The sequence below is a fragment of the Budorcas taxicolor genome, chromosome 11 (assembly GCF_023091745.1).
Source record: "Budorcas taxicolor isolate Tak-1 chromosome 11, Takin1.1, whole genome shotgun sequence".
In the NCBI taxonomy this organism is placed as follows: Eukaryota; Metazoa; Chordata; class Mammalia; order Artiodactyla; family Bovidae; genus Budorcas; species Budorcas taxicolor.
This window is the reverse complement of record NC_068920.1, coordinates 136,313,033-136,327,391: the sequence shown is the minus strand read 5'-3', so window position 1 is coordinate 136,327,391 and position 14,359 is coordinate 136,313,033. Positions and strand designations below refer to the sequence as shown.

At 35.5% G+C, this 14,359-nt stretch overlaps 1 non-coding gene across 1 annotated transcript; it reads right to left on the bottom strand.

The window, feature by feature from the left end:
* Positions 1–8,414: 8,414 nt before the first annotated feature.
* On the bottom strand, positions 8,415–8,486 carry TRNAW-CCA (transfer RNA tryptophan (anticodon CCA)). Its single transcript has one exon. It is a non-coding gene; the product is annotated as a tRNA-Trp (tRNA).
* Between the last annotated feature and the right edge of the window lie 5,873 nt (positions 8,487–14,359).

Genomic DNA, 14,359 nt, shown 5'->3' with positions numbered 1-14,359 from the left:
TTAATATTATAAAACAAAAAACTAACTTCAGAATGAGTTCATTTTTCACCTATGGAAATACGAAAATTTATGGAAATCACAGTATGATTGTACTGATAATTAGTCCTGTGACTATGTTCTGTTGTTTGGTTTCTAAGTCATGTCCAACTCTTTCGCAACCCCATGGACTACAGCCCTCTAGGGCTCCTCTGTCCATGGGATTTCCCAGGCAAAAATACTGTAGTCGGTTGCCATTTCCTTTTCCAGAGGATCTTCCTGACTCGGAGACCCAACAGGCATCTCCTGCATGGCTGGCAAATTCTTTACTACTGAGCCACCTGGAAGCCATGACTGATTTAATCACTACTAAATTTGTAACCATGTAAGTTCCGGGAGTTGGTGATGGACAGGGAAGCCTGGTGTGTTACAGTCCATGGGGTTGCAAAGAGTCAGAAATGACAGAGGGACTGAACTGAACTGAATAGTATTACCATTAGAAAAACATCAAAACACCTCAAACTGAGGAATATTCTATGAAATACCTGACTATTATTCCTTAAAACTGTCAAAGTTATCAAAAACAAAGATAGTCTGATAACTGTTACAGTCAAGGAAGCCCAAGGAGACATGATAAGTAAATGTAATGAAGAATTCAACATTGGATCCTGAAATTAAAAGAGACCATTAGGGGAAAACTAGTGAAATTTGAATAAAATATGGATTTAGTTAACAATAATGTATTATAATTGATTGGTTCATTAGTTCACAATTGTGACAACATACAATAGTAAATGTAAAATATGTATGGAATAAATGGTATATAACATATTGAAATAATTTCTGCTATCTTTGCAACTTTTCTGTTAACAGAAAGCTATTGAAAAGTTTCAGTTCAGTTCAGTTCAGTCCAGTCACTCAGTCATGGCCAATTTTTGCGACCCCATTGACTGCAGCACTCCAGGCCTCCCTGTCCATCACCAACTCCCAGAGTTTACTCAAACTCATACCCATTGAGTCAGTGATGCCATCCAACCATCTTAGCCCCTGTTGTCCCCTTCTCCTCCTGCTTTCAATCTTTCCCAGCATCAGGGTCTTTACAAATGAGTCAGCTCTTCACATCAGGTGGCAAAAGTATTGGAGTTTCAGCTTCAACATCAGTCCTTCCAATGACTATTCAGGACTGATTTCCTTTAGGATGGACTGGTTGGATCTCCTTGCAGTCCAAGGAACTCTCAAGAGTCTTCTCCAGCAACACAGTTCAAAAGCATCAATTCTTCAGCGTTCAGCTTTCTTTAAAGTTTATTTAAATTTTAAAAATAAAGAGAATATGACAGTTTTCTAATATAGGTATCAATTAGTTAAAATGGACTAATTCCTTGAAATACACAAACTACAAAGGCTTACTTAAGAAGTAACACATAAACTAGAGTGATATCTGTTAAAGAAACTGAATTCATAGTTTAAAACTTTCAAGTAAAACAAAAATTTAGGTTCATTTGGCTCCACTGATATGTATCTACCAAACATGAAAGGAAAAATATAACCTATTCCAAAAAATAGCCAAAAAAATTCAAATAAGTATAAAAGGATAAAATACTTCTCAATTCATTTTATGAGACCAGCATTACTGTGATATCCAAGACGATAAAGAATCTGCATGCAATGCAGAAGATGATCCAGGTTCAATTCTTGAGTTGGAAAGATCCCCTGGAGAGGGAATGGCAATCCATTCCAGTATTCTTGCCTGGAGAATTTCATGACAGAAGAGCCTAACTGGTTTCAGTCCATGAGGTTGCAAAGAGTTGGACATGCCTGAACGATTAGCGCATTCACTTTTTCATTAAAAGAATAGAAAACTACAGATCAACATCTTTCACAAACGCAAATACTCTTCTCAACATTTTAGCAAGCAATGCAGCAAAATATATGTAAAGTGGACATCGCAACCAAGATGAATTTGCATCATGCATACAACGTTGGTTTAAAAAATCAGTACATACTTATTCCACTATATTAAGGTAAATAATATAATGTGGAAAATTCTGAAAGAGATGGGAATACCAGACCACCTGACTTGCCTCTTGAGAAATCTGTATGCAGGTCAGGAAGCAACAATTAGAACTGGACATGGAACAACAGACTGGTTCCAAATAGGAAAAGGAGTACGTCAAGGCTGTATATTGTCATCCTCCTTATTTAACTTATATGTAGAGTACATCATGAGAAACGCTGGGCTGGAAGAAACACAAGCTGGAATCAAGATTGCCGGGAGAAATATCAATAATCTCAGATGTGCAGCTGACACCACCCTTATGGCAGAAAGTGAAGAGGAACTCAAAAGCCTCTTGATGAAAGTGAAAGTGGAAAGTGAAAAAGTTGGCTTAAAGCTAAACATTCAGAAAACAAAGATCATGGCATCCAGTCCCATCACTTCATGGGAAATAGATGGGGAAACAGTGGAAACAGTGTCAGACTTTATTTTTCTGGGCTCCAAAATTACTGCAGATGGTGATTGCAGCCATGAAATTAAAAGACGCTTACTCCTTGGAGGGAAAGTTATGACCAACCCTAGATAGTGTATTCAAAAGGAGAGACATTACTTTGCCGACTAAGGTCCGTCTAGTCAAGGATATGGTTTTTCCTGTGGTCATGTATGGATGTGAGAGTTGGACTGTGAAGAAGGCTGAGCGCCGAAGAATTGATGCTTTTGAACTGTGGTGTTGGAGAAGACTCTTGAGAGTCCCTTGGACTGCAAGGAGATCTGGGATTTCTTTGGAGGGAATGATGCTGAAGCTGAAACTCCAGTACTTTGGCCACCTGATGCGAAGAGTTGGCTCATTGGAAAAGACTCTGATGCTGGGAGGGATTGGGGGCAGGAGGAGAAGGGGACGACAAAGGATGAGATGGCTATTTGGCATCACCGACTCAATGGACATGAGTTTAGGTAAACTCCAGGAGTTGGCGATGGACAGGGAGGCCTGGAGTGCTGCGATTCATCGGGTCGCAAAGAGTCAGACATGACTGAGCGACTGAACTGAACTGAAGGTAAATAAAAATATCAAATAAAAATATGTATGTGTGTGTGTGTGTGTGTGTGTGTGTGTGTGTGTGTGTGTGTGTGTGTGTATAAAATATAAAATGTTTGCTAGATCTCAACACTCATTTTTAGTAAAAGATCTCAGTAACTAGGAGTAGAAGTAAACGTCCTCAAGCTGATAAAGGATCTATTTGTGGAAACTTGCAGATGAAATATTTTATTTTTTTCTCTTAAGACTGGAAACAAAGCAAAGATATCCTTGCTTTCATCACCTGCTGTTTGATATTGACTACAAGTCCTAAATAACTAAAGCGAGCAAGGAAAAGAATAACTGCTCTAATATTTTATCCCTTCTGTTTTCCTTTCCTCCTTTATCTCCAGGGGAGAAATAAGAATGATGGGCAGAGACAGACAGAGAAATTTGGAGGTGGGTACGGGAGGAAAGAGACTGGTTTTACCTTTTCTCTGAAGCTTCAGTGTGAGCTAATTATATAAGCCCAACTGGGCCAACTAGAATATCTTGCACGGTATTTTTCTTCAAACAAAGACATTTCCCTTTGCTTGATTAATTAAAATGCCAATTAGAATAACACTTTTCACAGAGAAAGGAAATATATCTAGGAATCTAAGTTAATCTCTCCTTTCCACAAGGTTGTATAGACAGAAGAAGAACATCAGTTGATCATTATAAAGTTTGGGTTAAGTATCATTCAGGCGCTTGATGAAAAACAAAGTAACTACATCTACCTATCAAATATACTTCCTTGTAAACTTCGTGCCATGAATTCTTTTCAGATAGTCACTTTTTTCAGTGTTTTCTAATTGATAATCATGATCCATTAATGGTTTAATGCTGACATCTTTTTTTAAAGATGAAACAGAAAAGAATATATTAGAAACATAATTTTAGTGAGTCCTTCATATATAGAGATATTAAGAACTGTTTTCTGAAAAATTTGGCTTGATCACATATGTGTACATATACATTTACATATGGGAGTCAATTATAATATTTATTTTTATTCCATTTAGCAATAAAACATTCAAAATAAACTATATCAGGTGTTTGGTAATTATTTATTTGAAAAGAATGTAGAATTTTTTCCTACAAATGGGTAAATGTGTGATTTTCCACTCACTCAAACTGAGATATTTATATAATTCTTTTGATTTTCATTGTGAAAGTGTTTTGCTATGGATGCCATATTTTAATATTAGAAGATTTCCTTAAATTTGTATTTGTCTAGTTGTTTTTGCCTCCTAAACTGGAAATCATTACTGCTGTGAATAAATATCATGTAATAAATACTATAAAATAGCCACAATGTGACTTTTCTTATTTTGAATAGACTAAACAAAGAATTTAATAGGTTCTCAGAGCAGCCAAAACAGTTGTCAGAAATGCATGCACTAAAATCTATGTATATGGTTTTTCAAAGAGTTTAAGTTCACACATATAAATGTAGTTATTCCTATTATATACAACATGTATTTGGCTAACCAGATTCCAAATGCACTATTAGAATGCTTTTCTTTCAACTATTAAATGCTTATTAGAGGGGGTTAAAATAGGAGAGACGTTTTCAAGACTTTCTGCACTATTCTAACTATAAAAAGCAATAAAGAGCTGCCCAATTTTGAAAACAGAAAACTAAATAGGTGTGTTCCATTTGGACGTTGTGTTGTTTAAGTGAAAATGCAAAGGGTAACTTTGTGGCTGTCTTTGTGGTAGAATATATATATAACATACAATTTCCCATTTTAATCATTTAAATTACAATTAAGAGCACTAATTACATTCACAGTGCTGTGCAATCACAATATCATTATTTCTAAAATCACTCAAAATAAACACTCTATAATCATTAATCAGTAAACTCTCCATTCTTCCCTCCCTGTGACCCTTGATGCCCTGTAATCTTCTTTCTGTCTCCATGAATTTTCTTATTTTTGATAGTATTTTATAAAAGTGGAATAATAAGGTATTTGTCTTTTTATGTCTTGTTTATTTCACTTAGCACAACTTTTAAGGTATCCATGTTGCTGCATGTATCTGAATTTCATTTTTATGGTAGAATAATATTCTATTACATATTATATTTGTTAAATTTATATTTTATCTTTTTTTAATTTTTTTAATTTTTATTTTTACTTTATTTTACTTTACAATACTGTATTGGTTTTGCCATACATTGACATGAATCCACCATGGGTGTACATGCGTTCCCAAACATGAACCCCCCTCCCACCTCCCTCCCCATAACATCTCTCTGGGTCATCACTGTGCACCAGCCCCAAGCATGCTGTATCCTGCGTCAGACATAGACTGGCGATTCGATTCTTACATGATAGTATACATGTTACAATGCCATTCTCCCAAATCATCCCACCCTCTCCCTCTCCCTCTGAGACCAAAAGTCCGTTATACACATCTGTGTCTTTTTTGCTGTCTTGCATACAAGGTCGTCATTGCCATCTTTCTAAATTCCATATATATGTGTTAGTATACTGTATTGGTGTTTTTCTTTCTGGGTTACTTCACTCTGTATAATTGGCTCCAGTTTCATCCATCTCATCAGAACTGATTCAAATGTATTCTTTTTAACGGCTGAGTAATACTCCATTGTGTATATGTACCACAGCTTTCTTATCCATTCATCTCCTGAGGGACATCTAGGTTGTTTCCCTGTCCTGGCTATTATAAACAGTGCTGCGATGAACATTAGGGTACATGTGTCTTTCAATTCTGGTTTCCTCGGTGTGTATGCCCAGCAGTGGGATTGCTGGGTCATAAGGTAGTTCTATTTGCAATTTTTTAAGGAATCTCCACACTGTTCTCCAAAGTGGCTGTACTAGTTTGCATTCCCACCAACAGTGTAGGAGGGTTCCCTTTTCTCCACACCCTCTCCAGCATTTATTGCTTGCAGATTTTTTGGATCGCAGACATTCTGACTGGTGTAAAGTGGTACCTCATTGTGGTTTTGATTTGCATTTCTCTGATAATGAGTGATGTTGAGCATCTTTTCATGTGTTTGTTAGCCATCCGTATGTCTTCTTTGGAGAAATGTCTATTTAGTTCTTTGGCCCATTTTTTGATTGGGTCATTTATTTTTCTGGAATTGAGCTGCATAAGTTGCTTGTATATTTTTGAGATTAGTTGTTTATCAGTTGCTTCATTTGCTATTATTTTCTCCCATTCAGAAGGCTGTCTTTTCACCTTGCTTATATTTTCCTTTGTTGTGCAGAAGCTTTTAATTTTAATTAGATCCCATTTGTTTATTTTTGCTTTTATTTCCAGTATTCTGGGAGGTGGATCATAGAGGATCCTGCTGTGATTTATGTCGGAGAGTGTTTTGCCTATATTCTCCTCTAGGAGTTTTATAGTTTCTGGTCTTACATTTAGATCTTTACTCCATTTTGAGTTTATTTTTGTGTGCGGTGTTAGAAAGTGATTGGATTGGTTCTACCTTTTGGCTATTACGAATAATGTTTTTACAGTCATTGGCATATAAGTTTTTGTTTGTGTCCTTGTATTCAATCATTTGGTGAATATCTCTGGAAGTGGGATTACTGGGTCAAATGGTCACTCTATGTTTAGCTTTTTGAGGAACTAACCTTTTTTCACAGTGGATATACCAGTTTACTTTCTTACCAATCATGCATGAGAATTCTAATTTCTCCACATCCTCTTTGACATTTGTTCTTTTCATTTTGTTATGATTACTATTTCTATTATTATTGCCATCTAGTAGGTATAAAGTCATACTTCTATATGGTTTTGCTTTGTATTTCCCTAATGCTAATTATATCTGCATGTGTTTACTGGGTATTTGCCTACCTTCTTTAGAGAAATATCTACTCAAGTCTTCAGTCCAGTTTTTAATTGCTTTTAATTGATCTTTTTACTTTCTAATTTTAGCAGTCCTTTATATAAACTGGATATGAAACCCTTATCAAATGTATTATTTATTTCCTCTCCTCCTTTTTCATTTTGTTGTTTTCATTTTATCTATTGTCTATGTCTCTTATTGATAATGTTCTTTGATGTGGAAACATTTAAAAATTTTTGATGAAGATCTTGCTTCTTTTGTTGCTGATGTTTTAGATGTCATATTTAAGAAACCATCACCAAATCTAAGACTGTGAAATTCCCTCCTCTATGTTTTCTTCTATAAGTTTTATAATGAAGTTCTTAAGATTAGGTCTTTAATCAATTTTGAGTTACTATTTTTATGTGTTGTAAGGGAAAGATTCAAGATAATATTTTTGTATGTGAATATCCAGTTTTTCCAGTATCACTTGTTGAAGAGACTATTCTTGTCCTATTGACTGATCTTAGTGCCCTCAGTGAAAACTGTCACCATATATATGGGGGTGAATATTTATATTAATAGTAACAAAAAACAAAATCAGTTATAACATCTGTTATATCTGAGAATCTAGAGGGAATCATGCTAGCCTAAGTATTCAGCATTAATAAGAGTCTGTCACACAGAATGAAGTCAGAAAAAGAGAAAACAAATATCATATATTAATGCATATATGTTGAATCTAAAAAATGGTACAGTTGCAGCTTCTCTGGTGGCTCAGTGGTAAAGAATCTGCCTGCTAATGCAAGAGACATGAGTTTGATGCCTGGTCGAGGAAGATCCCACATGCTGCAGAGTAACTAAGCCTATGCATCACAACTATACTAGAGTCTGAGAACAGGCAACTACTGAGCCCACATGCTGCACCTGCTGAAACCTGAGTGCCACAGAGCCTGTGCTCTGCACCAAGAGAAGCCACTGCAACGAGAGGCCCAAGCACTGCAGCTGGAGAGTAGGCTCTGCTTGCCACAACTAGAGAAAAGACCACGTGGCAATGAAGACCCAGCACAGCCAAAAATAATGTAAATAAATTAAATGATTGTACGAATGGTACAGATGAACATATTTTCAGGGCAAGAATAGAGGAACAGGCATAGAGAATGGATGTGTGGACACAGAGGGGTGGAAGGGATGTCGAATGAATTGGAAGCATAGACTCCTTGTATATGCACTACTATGTGTAAAATACACAGCTAGTAGGAACCTGCTGTATAGCACAAGTAGTTCAGCTTGTTACTCTGTGGTGACCTAGATGGATGGAATGTGGAGTGGGGAGAGGGAGATGCATATAGCTGATTCACTTCATTGTATAAAAGAAAGTAACACAACATTGTAAAGCAACTATATCCCAACTTAAAAAAAAAAAATCTAGGAGAAGGGAGCATTTAGAATAAGGATAGGTGAAGGTGAAGTTGCTCAGTCATGTCCAACTCTCTGTGACCCCGTGGACTGTAGCCTACCAGGCTTCATCCATGGGATTCTCCGGGCAAGAATACTGGAGTGATTTACCATTTCCTTCTCCGGGGATCTTCCCAACCCAGGGATTGAACCTGGGTCTCCTGCATTGGAGGCAGACACTTTAACCTCTGAGCCACCAGGGAAGCCCCAGAGAAAGGATAATCAATTGCATAATAATTCAGTAAACCCACCAGCTGAGTACCAGGAAACCCCCTACCTACCTGCCTGCCTGGTAAGTTTCTTTAGTGTCAAACTCTTTGTGACCCTATGGACTGTAGCTTACCAGGCTCCTCTGTCCATGGGATTCTCCAGGCAAGAATAACAGAGTGGGTTGCTGTGTCTTCCTCCAGGGGATCTTCCAAACCCAGAGACTGAACCCTGTCTCCTGCATTTCAGGCAAATTCGTCATTGCTAAGCCACTTGGGAAGCCCCCAACCCTTTCCCCAAAATATAAAGAATGCATTTTAAGCAACCAACTGAAAGAAAACCAAGTCTAGATTATAAATGTGGCTGTGGATGGTGGAGACTGAAAAAGTACAATTATGAAGGCAATGACAACTTCTTTAATAAGTAAAAACATTAATGGAGAAAGTAAGTTTTAGTTCCACTCTTTGTAAAACTTTCTCCAGGAAAACTTCGGGAAATGTCATTATATAAAATATTGGTTTGACAAATCCATTAGAATATGGGTCGGGCTGATAAATTATACTGGAAATAGCAAACTACAAAATGTTGTGTCTTATAGAGTTACATCACATGACTATTTGTAGAAAATTAAGCCCCATGCACTTAAAGCTGGGTTCATTTCTCTCTGATTTCATGGAACAGGATTTACCGTTAAAGTGGACACTGCAAGACCTTGGTGTTTTTTTTCGCATATCCTGCCACAGTTTTCTTCGACACCTTGGAAAGTAATTTAAACTCGATAAAGGGAAGATAATTGCACTGACCTCACAGAGACGTAGAGCGTGTTAATGAGATCATGTCTACAAAGTGATTCAAAGTCTTTGGTTGGTGATATGAATAGCAAGCATAACTATATTTTCCCAGATGTCTAATGATGATAACTATAAACATGATGAAATGAAAAGTTAAAAGGCTGCCAGTAAAAGTAAAATGTTCTCATTTTAATTGCTAGTCATCTAAATGTTCCCACTTGCATGTTTGGATTATAGGAAATGCACAGAAATGTTAATTATGAGTTCCATTTTAATAAGGACATGTCCCCCAAGTTTAGATTCAAATGTACTTAACTTCTAGCCAAATGGGGAAAAACTGAACTACCTCTTCTTTGCGATTATGTCTAATAAATCACTGTAGATAAAATAAATCACAGCGTAAATTTTAATGAAACCTATACATTACGTCTTCAAAATGTTTCTTAATATGAAATCGAAGATCATGACTTCAGTTCCAAATCCCATTACTCAATTGTCATACCTTCAGTATGTCTTTATTCCTGAGCTGATAAAGTTAACTACTAATGTCCTCCATTCAGTTCCTATCCTGTTAAATATTTCTCAGTGCAGAAATACTTGTAAGCAGACCCAAACTATTTTTAAGTTCAGAGCCTACACTGTGATCCTACTGCTGTCAACCATTTGTGAATTAAAGTACTTATCTGTAAAACTGAATTGCATTTTCCATTAAATGAGCCAGAAAAAAAGCAATGTTGATTCTAACGGGAACAAGCATGATAATCTCCTGGCAAAGATGCTTTTCAAAGTACTGATTCTTGGCAGCTATGGTGGCTCACTGTCTACTGTACTTGGCTATGGAATAGGCATTGCAGACAGGGACTTTGAAATGAGACCAGACATCAGGTCTGGATTCAATAAATAATAGAGGAAAAGAGGTCACTCTGTACAGCAACCAGCAGGGTAATTGCATCCTAAAGGACAGCAGAATTTCCTGTCATGTCCCATGAGGGCAGTTTGGGCTGAATTGATCTGACTGGTTATTGTTGGATCTCATCCAACAGGTTGTCAGGATTCAATAGCCCATCATGCACCACACACACAAATAAGAAAAAGCGAGCCGAGAGAGAAAAATTCCAGTAACATCTTGGAATAAGAAAACAAGGTTTATTTCCTTTTTAATCTCCTTCTGTAATCCATCAAATGTAATGAGTTCATTGCTGTATGTTGAATAAAACAATGCTTTCTTCATTTATTCACTTCAACACGGCTTAAGTAAACTTTCTCAAAAAAAACTGATATAGAAGCTATCTTTTTTTCTCCATCAGCTATGTCCCTAGAAGCTACTGAAAAAATTATGTTAGGATTTCAAATGGACAATTATTACTGATACCCAGATAGAAAATCACTAAAAGTTTACCTGCACATAGGTGTGCACATGCATGCACATGCATCCACACATCACAAACACGAACATGCACACACCATGCCAACCACCACCATCTTCCATTTCAAATCCCTTTGATAGGAATTAGGTTTTGGATCTGTCCCAGATGAGAGACAAGCAGGCCAGCAAAACATAGAAAATAGTTACTTGAAATATAAGGTTTCTTCCATAACACAGGATTAATCTTGCCAGAATTAGGAGATAGTGGTGAAAATAAAATCATTTTAGTGAGGAAATGAGCCAGATATTCTATAACATTAGGTAAGGCTATCTCTTTCATATTAGAAGGAAATTAAATAAAGAGATCTATATCTTTAATTAAATGCAACTTTTATTTAAAAATTGATAGGAAAGAGGAATGTTATACTTAGTTTCTAGTAATTAACCATTGGTATAAAAGACACTCGAGTAAAAGCCAACTGTATTTTTATATAGTAGCAATAAGCAATTCAAAATAAAATTAAGAAAACAAGTCCATGTATAGTGGCATGAAAGAAAACCTTGCATAGCCAGAAGTAAATGATGTGAATGAAAGAATTTTAAGACTGACATACTGAAAATTACAAAACAGGTTGACATAAATAAAAGATCCAAGTAAACAAAAAGATGTCTTGTGTTCATGGATTAGACGACAAGATTGTTAGGATGGCAATACTCCCTGTGTTAATCCACAGAGCCAATGCAATTCCTATCAAACTCCCAGGTGGGCTTTGTTTTACTCAGAAATTGACAGGAAGACTCTAAAATTCAAGGGGTGTAGAATAATTCATCTTGTAAAAGGGGAATAAAATTGGAAGATAGACATTTCATATTTTTACAACTTACTACAAATCTATAGTAATCAAGACACTGTGGTACTGGCTTAAAAATAGATGTATAGATAAAGTTAAGAGACTTGAGAGCTCATAAAAAAGACATTTGTGATCAACTGAATTTTGATAAAAATAACAAGGAAATTCAGTTGGGAAAAAATTAGTCATTTCAACAACTGGTGCTGGGGTAGCCAGATACTCACTTGCAAAAGGATGAATTGGAATCCTATTTCACGAAATATTCAAAAGTTAATTCAAAATAGCTTGAAGAAAAAAATATAAGGACTAAAACCTAAAATTTTTAGAAGAAAACAGGTGAAAATTTTGTGATCTTGGATTTCTTAGTTATGATATCTAAAGTAAAGCAGTCTAAGAAGGCAGATAGATAAGACTTCAAAAAAACAAAAATACTTTGTATTTCAAAGAATACTATCAAGAAAATAGAAGCTCCACCCACAGAATGAAAGAAGCAAGTCATGTATCTGATAAATTCTAGTATACAAAAAAAAAAAGAGAAATCTATACAGTACCTCATGGTATGCACCAATTAAGAAAATCTATAGTAGATACACACTCAAAAAAGAGACAGAGATCTAGACAGAGCAATGAAGGTAATTAACAAATCACATGGGAAGATAATTAACAAATCGCATGGGAAGAGAGAAGAAGCCGAAAGAGACAAAGAACAAGACAATCTTGAGGATAAAAGAACAGAGCTTGAATAATCATGTTCCCTGAAATCAACCTATAATACAAAGCTATAGTGATTAAAATAGTATGGTACTGGCACAAAGACAGACATATAGCTCAATGGAACAGAACTGAACAGACACTTATACGGTCAATTAATCTGTGACAAAGGGGGCAAGAATATACAATGGGGAGAAAACAGCCATTTCAATAAATGGTGTTGGAAAACTCGGACATATACACGTGAAACAATCAACGTGGAATACTTTCTAATACATAATAGAAAAATAAACTCAAAATGGATTCAAGAGTTAGATATAAGACCTGAAATAAAAAATACCTTTGAAGAAAACATAGGCTGTACTCTCTTTGCCATTGGTCTTTGGAATATTTTTTGGATATGTCTCCTCAGACAAAGGAAACAAAAGTAAAAACAAACAAATGGAACTGCATCACACTAAAAATCTTTGCACAGTGAAGGAAACTAGCATTGAAATGAAAAGGCCATCTACTGAATGGGAGAAGATATTTATAAACAATATATCCATAAGGGGTTAATATCCTAAATATACAAAGCACTCATACAACTCAACTTAAAAAAGATTACAGTCTGATTAAAAAATGAGCAGAGGATCTGAATAGATATTTTTCCAAAGAGGACATGCAGATGGCCAACAGACATGTGAAAAGATGTTCAATACCACTAATCATCAGAGAAATGAAAATCAATTTCACAATGAGATGTCACATCACATCTGTCAGAATGGCTATTATCCTAAAGACAACAAATAACAAATATTGGTGAGGATATGGAGACAAGGGACAGCTTGTGCCCTATTGGAGAGAATGTTAATCAGTATAGCCACTATGGAAAACAATATGGAGATTCCTCAAAAGAATAAAAATGAAACGATTGTACAATGCAGCAATTTGACTTCTGAGTATTTTCCCAAAGAAAACAAAACACTAATTCAAAGAAGGTATTCAAAAGGTACCCTTTTGTTCATTGCATCATTATTCACCATGGGAGCAACTGAAGTTTCCATCAATCAATAAATAGATGGATAAAGAAGATGTGGTACATACTTACAGAATGTTTTACTCAGCCACAAAAAAAGAATGAAACTCTTGCCATTGTGACAGCATGGATGGCCCTAGAGATATTATGCTAAATAAAATGTCAGGAATCCAAAAATAAACAAATGAACAAACAGAAACAGACTCACAGATACAGAAAGCAAACAGGTGCTTCCAAGAGGGGAGGAAGGATGGGATGAGTGAAATAGCTAGGTGAAATTAAGAGGCACAAATTTCCAGTTACAAAATAAATGAACTAGAATATCATGATGTTCATTTTTTAAAGTATAGAAATATCAAATCACTACATTGTACAACAGGAAATAACATAGTACTGTTAATCAGTTACACTTCAAAAAACTCAAGTAACCAAACTCACAGAAAAAGAGATTAGATTTGCAGCTATGAGAAGAGGGACTAAGGGTAGGGGAACTGGATGAAGGTGGTCAAAATGTACAAAAATCTTGGTATATAAAAAAATAAGTAGTATTGATGTAATATATAATATGTTTAATATAACTAATAGTGCTATATGTTATATATGGAAGTTTTTGAGAGAGCAGATCCTAAAAGTTCTCATCACAAGGAGACAAGATTTTAATTTTTAAAATTTTGTATCTATATGAGATGATAGATGTTCTTAAACTTATTGTTGCAATCATTTTATGATGTACATAAATCAAATAACTATGTTGTACACCTGAAACTTACACAGCATAGTATGTGAGTTATATCTAAATAAAACTGGAAGGAAAAAAGATCAACATATTAGTTGGACTAATGCATTCCAAAGCCATATTATTCAAGGGTCAGCTGTAGTTTACATTGCTTCTTTGCTCCAAGCCTTCTAAAGATTTAATTTACTCAAGATTTTTATGTTAGTATAAACTCTATTCTTTCTTTTTTCTTCTAGTTTGAATTGTTTCTGATAAGAAAGGAGTCATTTCTCTGGTTACTTTTAAGAGTATTTCCTTATCATTGATTTTTAACAATTTGGTTTAGATGTGTCTTTGTGTATGTGTGGGCTTTCCTGGTGGCTCAGCTGTTAAAGAATCTCCCTGCAATGCAGGAGA